We start from the raw sequence: 12,311 nt of genomic DNA, 5'->3' as shown, positions 1-12,311 counted from the left end.
GTGTAACTTCAAGAGACTGTACTTCCTGTGATTCCAGTCTGCAAAATGCCATTCTGGTCCATTACTTGTCATATTGGGGTTACAGAGATTTGCTTTTTTATCCTGTTCTGAAATAATTTTTGTATCAATGAAAAACTCAATTAATTTATACACAAATCAGATTTATTGCACATTTCTATAGACTCAGTTATTCTTATTGTCTCATTCTTTTTCACTGCTGGATAATGGGCTTTAAATACTTCCATGGACTTTCTTCCTTTGCCTCTGTCCCTATTGTAGAATTTGCTGCTATATACAACTTTACTATATTGGGAATAAACATATAAATGAGGAAAATATTGAAGCTGCCACTAGATGTAAGAAATATTTCTTGAAGATATCTTAGGACATATATTTCAAACTTCTAAGCAGTAGTTTCTAGTTTGTATTAGAAGTATGAGGAAACACTCCATTGATAATTATACAAGTTAATGTCTTAATTTCCTTCTCTCTTACACAGCCTTCATTCCTAATAATTACTCCTCCACCCAAATGAGTCAAAAAAAGAAAAAGAATTCAACAAAACTAACACATCTACAAATTCAAATACCCCTGGAGCTGTTTCACACCTGTAATCTACTACCTCTGCAAAGAAAAAAGGGAGGTACATTCTTACGGTTTGATGGAGTCAGGGTAAGGGAGCAGGGATGCTAAAGAGGGTCCCTTTATCAACTTGTAAGTTTCAGTCTTTCCCAAATCCCTTTGGAAAGTATAATCAATGAAATATTTTGACTGAAGAATGAGAATTGCCTAGACATTGCTCTTAAATGTTTTCCTAATAATTTCAGCTGCATTGTAAACCATTCCCACACATAGTGCCTTAAATATTTGAGTTTATTAATGTTACTACATATATTTAAATGTTGAGGACTGCAGCACTTAAAATTGAGATCTGATTTTTTTTTTTTTGATAGAGTAATGTTCATTGTTGGTTTTGTCTGATACAATTTTGGGTAGTGGGTGTTTTTTTCCTTATGAAGAGGGTAGCATGTTTTGCTATAACCAAATAATGCTGTCTGATTTTTTTTTAATGATCTAACTTCAAGAAAAGCAGTAATGCTTATGAAAAGCTGATTCAATATCTTATGGGTAGGTGATAAGTAAACTCTCAATTCAGCATTTTATACTGCTTAGTGTAACTGCAGTACTGTCTAAGGAGTTTATTTTGGAAGGGTTCAGTCTGAGTGGATTTCCTAGAACATTTAAAGGTGCAGGAGGCATGATGTGGACTAGATAAGGAAAGGAAGTACAAACTGCTTATTGATTCATAATGTGGTTTCATCTTAGCTTGAATAAACAGTGCAGTGTTTAATAAATAGTAGCAGAATATTTACTATTGAAGCTTGAAAAGATACGAATCCTTTGTATGAAATCTTCGTTTATGCATTTGAGAGCTTTTAACTATTTTACACAATGGTGTTTGTTTTTGCCTGTTGGTGCTGTGTGCTTATTTAATTCATTCCATCAGGGACAAGACATTTTATGTGCTTTTTCCCCCCAACAAAGTGTGTCTTGGGTTTCTTTTTTCTTCCTGTGTATGTGTGGCTGTGTTCAAATGAAGTTGCTTTTGCAGCACCAAAGACTTAATCTTCCATTTCCTATAAAAAGGCAGCTACTTTGTTGCGTAGACCTCAAGTATGTCATAGTTTAGAGCTGGAATTTAGGGAAAGATATTAAAATGAGGCTATGTTTTAGCATATGGGCAAGTAGCAAATCATATAATTTACCTTAAATGTATCATACATAAGCTGTTATATAATGATTGCCCCTTCAGATAACTGTGAAATTAGATGATTGACTAGTTCTTATTTAGCTTTCTAATTTCTGCATAAGTCTGAATGAATGAAATAGAAGTGGAAATTTTGGTTTATACTTTGCTTTCTTGTTTGGAGTGTCATTGTAACTACTGTATTGTAAATGATGGAAGATGATTGCCTATGTTATTTGGGGTGTGTTACTTGCATCCATATTTTGTCAACATTAACTTTTGAACTCATCTCTGCATATAAATGGGATATATCAATGTAACAGTCATTTTTACATTTTCATACTGGCATTGTGTAGACGTTTGAGAAGCTGTATCTTGCAGGCTTGACTTAACTTTCTTTTTAAGAAATAAAATCTATAATGCAGTCTTTAGAGCATTTACTGGAATAAACAATACAAACAAAGCATTTGAGCTTAAAACTCCCCAAATGTTTTGAAATTAGAACATGTCTTTAAATGAATGAATTTCATATCACTAGTACACCTGTCTCACCAACTTTTTACTAAGCTAATAAGGAATATTTTTTCTTTACTCCATTAACACAAGCAGTGTTTTATTTAATGACTATCTAGGTGAAATAAATGTGCCTAAAACTGATTTTTAAACAAAAACAATGGTGTTAAATCACAAAGTAATACACTGAAAATGAAGGAGCTTAATTTTTCCCACAAGGTTGTGTTTTTAGTAATCACTTCTATGCATTTTATAAAAAGATAATTGTGTATAAAATAAACATCAAAAAGCAAGCAGCCTGAGGTAAATATAATTTTCACATGTAAACAAGCATAAATTTATGGAGTCAAGAAAATATCTAAATGAACTTATTATATGTCTTCACAGTCTTATTTTATTTATATAATCCCAGCAAACTGTTGATTTCTATCACTTGGTCCTGGGAGTCAGATTTTCTCAATGCAAAATTCATTGCTGGTAATGGTTGTGTTGGGGACACCAACAATGTTTATTTTTCTTTTTGTTTGAGGCCATGCAGTTTTCAGGGTTCTGATGTATTTTATTTTCCTGCGTTTCAAATTGTAAGGTTCTGATGTTGTTACATTTGACAAGTGAACTAAAAACTTTAATGCTGTCTTATAATACAATAACATTAAGTGTGCTAATCTTTATGGATTGTAATCATGGAAATTTTGAAGAAATGCAAATTTCTTTGGAAATTCTTTCATCTAAATTAAATAGATTTAAAAAAAGAATTAGATAAATCTAGTCACAAAATAAACAAGACAGAAGTTAAAGAGGTGAATACAATTTAAGAAAACTTAGATATGATAGACCTCTGGAAAAAAAATTGCTTGGGTATGAAAAGGAATATACCTTTTCCCCAGTGGTACATGGCACCTGAAAAAAAATTTTCCAAGTATTAGGGCATAAAAACCCCACAATTAAATACAGAAAGGCAAAAATACTAACTACATCCTTTTTAGATCATGAGGCAATAAAAATTCTATTTAATACAGGACCATGGGAAGACAGACCAAAAAATAATTGGAAACTAAATAATCTAATCCTAAAGAATGAGTGGGTCAAACAACAAAATGAAGAAAGAATTAATACCTTTATCCAAGAGAATGACAATAATGAGACAACATACCAAAACTTATGGGATGCAGCAAAAGTGGTTCTTAGGGGAAGTTTTATATCTCTAAATGCTTACATGAATAAAATAGAGAAAGGGGAGATCAATAATTGGGCACACAACTAATCAAGGTAGAAAAAGAGCAAATTAAAAAATCCCCAAATAATTCCAAATTAGAAATGCTGAAAACCAAAGAAGAGATTAATAAAAATGAAATTAAGAAAACTATTTAAGTAATAAAGAAATCTAAGAGCCTGTTTTTTTTAAACAAAAACAATAAAATTGATAAACCTTTGGTTAATGTGATTAAAAGGAAGAAAGAAGAGAACCAAATTACCTGTATCAAAAATGAAAAGGATGAATTTGCCACTAATGAAGGACCTATTTTGCCCAACTGTATGCCAATAAATTTGATAATCTAGTGAAATGGATGATTATTTACAAAAATATAAATTGCCTATATTAACAGAGGAAATAACCCCATTTCATAAGGGTTAATTGAACAAGCCATCAATGAACTCCCTAAGAAAAGATCTCCAGGGCCAGAGTGATTTACAAGTAAATTCTATCAAACATTTAAAGAAAAATTAATTCCAATATTATATAAATGATTTGGGAAAATAGGCAAAGAAGGAGTCCTACCAAATTCTGTTTCTGATACAATTATGGTGCTGATACATAAATCAGAAGAGCCAAAATAGAGAAAGAAAACTATACACCAATCTCCCTAATGAAAATAAATGCAAAAACTTTAAGTAAAATATTTGCAAAGAGATTACAGCAACTTATCATGAGAATAATATACTATGACCAGGGAGGATTCATTCCATAAATTCAGGGCAAGTTCAATATGAGGAAAACTGTCAACATAATTGACTATCTCAACAACAAAATTAACAGAAATCATATAATTATCTCAATAGATATAGAAAAAGCTTTTGACAAAATACAACACTCATTCCTTTTAAAAATAATAGAGAGCATATGAATAAATGGAGTTTTTTAAAAATGATAAGTAGCATCTATTTAAAACCATCGGCAAGTGTTCTATGTAAAGGGGACAAGCTAGAAACTTTTCTAATGAGAGCAGAGGTGAAACAAGGATGTCCGTTATCACTACTGTTATTCAATGTTGTACTAGAAATTTTAGCTTTAGAGATAAGGCATGAAAAAAATTAGAGGAATTAGAATAGGCAACAAAGAATTAAATCTATCACTCTTTTCAGATGATATAATGATATGCTTAATCAAGTAAAAATGCTACTTGAAATAATAAACAACTTTATCAAAGTTAAGATAAACCCATATTAATCATTGACATTTCTGTATATTACTAACAAAGCCCAACAACAAAGTATGGAAAGAGAAATGTCATTTATAGTTACTATAAACCTTATAAAGTATTTGGGAGTATAACTGCCAAGACAAACCCAGGAACTATATAAACACAATTATAGAACACTTTTTGCACAAGTAAAGTCAGATCTAAATAATTGAAAAAACATCAAATGCTCATAGATAGGCCAAGTTAATATAATAAAAATGACATTGGAGAAGATGTGGGAGAGCTGAAACACTAATTCATTGTTGGTGGAGCTATGAGCTGATCCAACCATTCTGGAGAGCAGTTTGGAACTATGCCCAAAGGACTACAAAAATGTGCATACTTTTTGACCCAGCAATATTGCTTCTAGGACTGTATCCCAAGAGATCATAAAAATGGGAAAGTGTTCCACATGTACAAAAATATTTATAGCAGCTCTCTTTGTGGTGGCCAAAAACTGGAAATCAAGGGGATGCCCATCAATTGGGGAATGACTGAACAAGTTGTGGTATATGAATGTAATGGAATACTATTGTGCTATAAGAAATGATGAACAGGAAGACTTCAGAGAGGCCTGGAATGACTTATATGATCTGATGCTGAGCAAAAGGAGAAGAACCAGAAGAATTTTGTACACAGCAACAATCACAGTGTGTGAGGACTTTTTCTGGTAAACTTAGAACTTCATTTCAATGCAAGAACTTAAAAAATTCCCAATGGTCTTTTAAGGCAAAATATCTTCCACATCCAGAGAAAGAACTATAGAATTCAATCGTAGATTGTACCAGATCATTTTCTTTTGTATTATGTTTTGGTTTGTTATATGATTTCTTCCACTCATTTTAATTCTTCTATACAACATGATTGTGGTGAAAATGTATTTAATAGGAATGTATGTGTAGAACTTATATAAAATTGTATGCCATCTCAGGGAGGGAGGTGAGAGGTGGGGGGAAGGAGGGAAAGAAAAACCTAGGTTGTATGGTAGTGATTGTGGAACACTGACAATAAATTTAAAAAAAAAATGACAATCATACCTAAATTAATTTGTTTATTCAGTGCCATACCAATCAACTACCAAAAATTATTTTATAGAGCTAGAAAAAAATAACAACAAAACTTATCTGGAAGAACAAAAGGTCCAAAATACCAAGAGAATTAACGAAATGTAATTCAAAGGAAAGTGGTCTAGCCATACCAGATCTTAAATTGTATTATAAGGCAGCAACCATCAAAACTATGTGGTACTGGCTAAGAAATTGAGAGGTGAATCACTGAAATAAGTTAGATACACAAGACACAGTAGCCAATGACTAAAGTATATTCAGCTTCTGGGATAAGAACTCAGTATTTAACGAAAATTGCTGGGATAACTGGACAATAGTATGGCAGAAACTATACATGGGACAATATTTTATATCATATTCCAAGATAAAGTCAAAATGGATACACAACTTACATATAAAGGCTGACACTATAAGCAAAGTAGGAGAGCTAGGAATAGTCTACCTGAAATTTATGAAGAACATAAGAATTTATGACCAAACAAGAGACAGCAATCATTATGAAATGCAAAATGTATAATTTTGATTGCTCAAAATTGAAAAGTTTTTGCATAAACAAAACCAATGCAACCAAGATTAAAAAGGAAGCAGAAATCTGGGAAACAATTTTTACAACCAGTGTCTGTGATGTTTCTAAAATACATAGAGAAATGAATCAAATTTTTAAGGATACAAGTTATTCCCCAATAATTAAATGACCAAAGGATATGAACAGGCAGTTTCAGAGGAAGGGATGAAAGCTATCTATAGTCATATGAAAAAAAATTATTTATTAGAGAAATTCAAATAAAACAGCTCTGAGATATGACATCACACCTGTCAGATTGGCCAACATGATAAAACAAGAAAATGATAAATATTGGAGAAGTGGGAAAATCAGAATACTTACGCATTGTTGGTGGAGTTGTGAACTGATTCAACCATTCTGGAGAGCAATTTGGAACTGTGCCCAAAGGGCTATAAAACTCTGTATACTCATTGACCCAGAAATACCACTTCTAGGTCTGTATTCCAAAAAGATCATTTTAAAAAGTGAAAAGGAAGCATATGTACAAAAACACTTATGGGAGCTCTTTTTGTGGGGACAAAGAATTGGAAAATGAGGGAATACTCATTAATTGGGAATGGCTGAACAAGTTGTGGTCTATGAATGTAATGGAACTCTATTATTCTGTAAGAAATGATGAGCAAGCAGACTTCAAAGAACCTGGAAAGAATTGCATAAAAGGATGCTGAGTGAAATGAGCAGAACCAGGAAAACATTGTACATAGTAACTTTGATAGACTGAGTTCTTCTCATCAAGGCAATGATCTAAGAAAATTCCAAAAGATTCATGATGGAAAATACTACCCACATTCAGAGAAAGAACTGAATGTTGAAAACTAAAAATAAATAATTTTTTTAAAAAGAGAATTAGAAGTATCACCTTCCTGAGTAGGAATATAAATAGTTTTGCTCTATTGAATCACTTATGTTTTCCTTTCCCTTTTTATCTGTTTATGTTTCTCTTGTGAATCAAATTTTTGGTTTAAGTCTGGTCTCCTTATGAAGCTTGAAACCTCTCTATTTCATTGAATGACAATTTTTGTAGTATTACACTTAATTTCACCAGGTAAATGATTCTTGATTGTAATCTTACCTTCTTTGTCTTCTGAAATTTGATGTTCCATGACCTCAACTCCTTTAATCTTACAGCTACCAAGTCCTGTGTAATCCTGACCTCCTGATATTTTAATTGTTTCTTTGTGATCATTTGTAGAATATTTTTCCTTGACATGATAGTTCTGGAATTTGGCTATAAAATTCCTTGGAGTTTTTGTTTTGGGATCTCTTTGCTGAGGTGGTTGGTGATTTCTTCCAATGCCTATTTTGCCCACTGGTTCCAGAACATCAGGGCAGTTTTTCTTGATACTTTTTTGAAAGATGCTGTCCAGGTCCTCCACTTTCATTATGAATTTCAGGTAGTCCAATGATTCTGATATTGTCTCTCTGGGATCTAGTTTCCAGGTCAGTTGTTTTTCCCATGAGGAACTTTACATTTTCTTCCATTTTTCATCCTTCAGTTTTGTTTGATTGATTCTTGATAGCTCATAGAGTGATTAGCTTTCATTTTCCCAATTCTAACTTTTAGGTTGCTTTCCTCAGTCAGCTTTTGTACTTTTTTTTATTTGGCCAATTGTAGTCTTTAAAGAGTTGTTTTCTTCAGTGGATTTTTGTTTCTCCTTTTTCATCTGGCCAATTCTACTTTTTAAACAGTTTTCCAAGATGTTGACTCTTTTTTCCCCATAAATCTCTTGCTTCATTCTCATTTATTACCACAATTTTTCTTCTGCTTCTCTGTTTTTAAGATCCTTTTTGAGCTCTTCCACAAGATTTTTCTGGACTTGAGACCTTTTCCCATTTTTCTTTGGGGTTTTGCCCAAAGGAGTTTTGATATTGTTGTTCTGTTCTGAGTTTGTGTCTTGGTTTTCCCTGTCACCCTAACAACTTTCTATGGTTACATTCTTTTTTGTTGTTGTTTCATCATCATTTTTATTTTTGGACTTTTTCCTTTCTTTTAAATTTGATCTTTGCTTCTGAGGTAGAAATGGCACTGTCTCAGGCTTCTTGTACTAGTGACTGCAGACCCTGACTGTTTACCTGGTGCTACACTGACATTGCCTTGAGGCTCACAGGGCACCCTTATATCTGGTGCTATGTTCAGGTGGTATGTTTGTGTATATGTGTGTGTGTGTGTGTGTGTGTGTGTGTGTGTGTGTGTGTGTTGGGTTGGTGCTGCTGGATGCCATAGATTTCTGACAGTTTACCTGGTGCTGAGCTTGGGTCCTAGTGGGGTGTTTGGAGTGTGCTTAGGTCCTGTGGGGTTTTTCTGCATTTCCTAGGGCTATACTAAAGCCTGTGGAGGTCTGGCCACTAAAGGATGCTTGTTTTCCCTGGTCTGTGCTGGAGCAAGTGAAGACCTAACTGCTGGAGTACAGCTATTCACTTGGGGTAACAGTGAAGCATGAGGTGGTTTTTGGAGCTGGAGTCTGTTGGTTCCCCTCGCTATGCCAAGACATGCATGAGGAGTGATACTGGTGTTGGTGTTTGCCTGCTCCACCACACTGAGGATCAGAATCTTCCACTGGTTTGCTGAGGTGGGGCTTGCTGCAATGCTTCCTGTCTTGGAATGCACTGCCCTTTTATCCAAGTAACACAAATCTGTCTTGCTGATCCTCCAACTCTCCCAGGCTAAAATATCTCACCATCCCATCTGTCCAGTGACTCTGCTGTTATAGAATTTGTTCTGGGGTGCTATTTTATGGTTGTTTGTGGGTGAATATGGGAGAACAACAGTGATTTACTGCTTACTCTGATATTTTGGGTCCTGGAAGTCAATAACTGCTCATTGTTGATTTCTCTATTAGTTCATCAGGTTGCTAACTCACTAAGGTTGTTTGCAATTGGGAAATGGCTGAACAAGTCATGGTCTATGAATGTAATGGAACACTATTATTCCATAAGAAATGATGAACAAACAGACTTCAAAAAACCTGGAAAGAATTGCATAAAGGGATGCAGAGTGAAGTGAGCAGAACCAGGAAAACAGTGCACATAATAACTCTGATAGACTGAGTTCTTCTCATCAAGGCAAAGATCTAAGAAAATTGATTTACCTCTTTTGCATAATTTCTATTTTCAAGAGGTTTCAAAAGTCATGAGGATTGATGAAAAAAATCTAGTCCTCATTTTGTTAGTCACATGAACTGAGAAGTCTGTAGCATTTTAAACAAAACATTTCAAACCACTGGATTAAACAAATTTTAGACTTAGCCCACTGTAGTAACAGAAGCATTTCTGAACAAACAAGGAATAAAAAGGATGACAGAAGATAATATGGATATTTTTGATGGCATGAAATTGAATAGCTTCTGTACAAACAAAACCAGTCAAGGCAAAATTAGAAAGGAAACAGTTAAATTGATCTGACTCATGGGAAAATCTTTGTAGCAAGATTCTCAAATAAAGGTCTGATATCAAATAAAGAAAGAATTGATCTAAATATATAAAAGTAGGAGCCACTATCCAATACATAAGTGACCAAAGGATATAAACTAAACTTTCTCAGGTAAAGAAATTCAATCTATTAACCAAGTCTCTAATAATTGAAATGTCAATTTAAACAAATCTGAGGTTCCACCTCACATCTATCAGATGGGCAAAGATGACAAAAAGGAAAATTATAATTGCTGGAAAGTATGCCTTAATGTACTGCTAGGGAAGGTATGAAATGGTCCAGCCATTCTAGAGAGCAGTTTGAAACTATACTCAAAAAAATACCACCAGTAGACTTATTCCTCAAAAATAACAAAGACAGGCATTAAGAATACACAATAATATCTATAGAGGGAATTTTTGTGGTAGAGAATAATTGGCAAAGGAATACCAGTATCTGGGTTGGCTTATATGTTAATTATGTATATGAATATCTATTACAACAAGAAAAATGAAAAAATCAGTGATGTGGGAAGATAGAGAAGAAAAAATTATACAAAACAACAATATTATGAAAACAAGCACCTTTGAAAGGGAACTCTGATTAACATAATGACCAATCTCAAATACATGGGACTCATGACAATATACTGCCCACTTCCTAATAGAAATGTGATGGACTCTGTTGCAGATTGATATATAGTTAATTTTGGAATATGACTAATGCAGGAGTTAGTGTTGTTTGACTGTTCATGCTTGTAACAGGTGTATTTTTTTCCTGCTTTTTCTTTTTTTTTTTAACACTAAATTTCCTTTTTATTTTAAAAATGTTTGGAAATATGTACAATTTTGATACAATGTAAAGGTGCTTATAGCACCTATACTTATAACACATAAACCAGGTAAAATGTCTAGAACATCTGTTTCCAATTTTAAAAGTTAAATGGTACAAATATAGTAGACACTGTATCAGTAAAGGTGCTTTAGTGTTTCCCCAACTCTATGGTATTTAAGACAAATAATATAGCTTTATTCATCATCATCTTCCTCATCTTCTTCCTCCTCTACCTTTTTCCAGGAAGTTTTAGCTGTTCCCTTTATAGTATCACCTTTTTCTTTGGATTTATAATCAGCAACATCCTTTTCATACTTTTTCTTCAGTTTTGCTGCCTTATTGTTGTATGGCTGCTTTTCACTATCACTCAGATTATTCCACATCTCACCAAGTTTTTTTGCTACATCCCCAATGGATATTCCAGAGTTTGTAGATTTTATCTTGGGGCAAAATTTTGGACAGAATAGGAAGAAACCAGAGGAGGGTCATTTGGGAGCATTAGGATCCTTTCCTTTTTTTTTCCTTCCTTTAACTGTCCATAATCCTTCATTTCTCTGTCATACTGCAACCTATCGGCCTTTGCCATTTCATCAAACTTGGATTTTTCCTTTCCAGACATATTCTTCCATCTTTCTGAACACTTCTTTGAAAATTCTGCAAAATTAACAGGAACTTCTGGATTTTTTTTTTTTTATATTCCTCATGGCATGTTTGTACAAAGAAGGCATAGCAGACATTTTACCTTTTAGTTTCTTTGGGTCACCTTTAGCCATAGCTTGTGTGTAACTGTATTGTTTGCAGTCTCTTGCTTTCTCAATGGAGGAAGGAATGGGAAGGAGAGAAGGTAGATCTTCATTTGAATCTAAAATAAAATTAAAATTTTCAAAAAAAGTGCAAAACTTATCTTCTCCAGCAATGTATGGCAAGGAGCTTTCTTTTAGCTAGGTTGTTGGTGAAAAATCTAAGAAAAACAAATCAACGTCTTAACAATTGTGAGCCCTGTCACTTGTAAGTCTCAGTCATCACTCTAACCAGCCTACAATTGTGGCACTCATCATAGCCCTACTGCAATATACCCAGGAGACTTTCCAAGAGGCAATCTACTCCTTTCTTCAGGTTGAAGTCTGTTTACTCAGCACATTAGGACTCGCAAGATATCATAGCTTGTGCTCTTCTTTTTTTTTCTCCAAATGGCTAGCCCATAGTAACCCAAGGTGTCTTCCTTTTCTTCTCAAGATTTCTTCCTCTTCTCTCCTTAGAAATAAGGTCCTAGGAAGACGTCAGAGGCCTGGAAGGACCTATGTGAACTGATACTGAGTGAAAGCAGAGGAACCAGGAGAACTTTGTACATAGCAACAACCACAGTGTGTGAGGAATTTCTCTGGTAGACTTAGTCCTTCACAGCAATGCAAGCACCTAAAAAATTTCCAGTGGACCTTTGAGGCAAAATGCCTTCCACATCCAGAGACAGAACTATGGAATTGGATCGCAGAATGAAAGCAGACCATTTTCTCTTCTGCTATGTTTTGTTTTGTTTTATTGTTTTCCCCATTCATTTTAACTCTTCTATGCAACATGACTAAGGTGAAAATGTATTTAATAAGAAAAAAAGAAGCAATGTCTTAATTGGACAGTCTTTCATCTGCTTGCAACATATGGGAAATGTAAAGTTTTCTGCCATTTGACATACTCCATCTTCTAATTACATATCCTT

The 12,311-nt window shown here is 33.8% G+C and overlaps 1 pseudogene; it reads right to left on the bottom strand.

The window, feature by feature from the left end:
- Nucleotides 1–10,791: 10,791 nt before the first annotated feature.
- LOC140523966 (high mobility group protein B3 pseudogene) lies at nt 10,792–11,370 on the bottom strand (annotated as a pseudogene).
- Between the last annotated feature and the right edge of the window lie 941 nt (nt 11,371–12,311).

Source organism: Notamacropus eugenii, chromosome 2, assembly GCF_028372415.1.
Source record: "Notamacropus eugenii isolate mMacEug1 chromosome 2, mMacEug1.pri_v2, whole genome shotgun sequence".
Lineage (NCBI taxonomy): Eukaryota > Metazoa > Chordata > Mammalia > Diprotodontia > Macropodidae > Notamacropus > Notamacropus eugenii.
The sequence above is the reverse complement of the archived record's forward strand: the minus strand, read 5'-3'. Positions and strand labels throughout refer to the sequence as shown.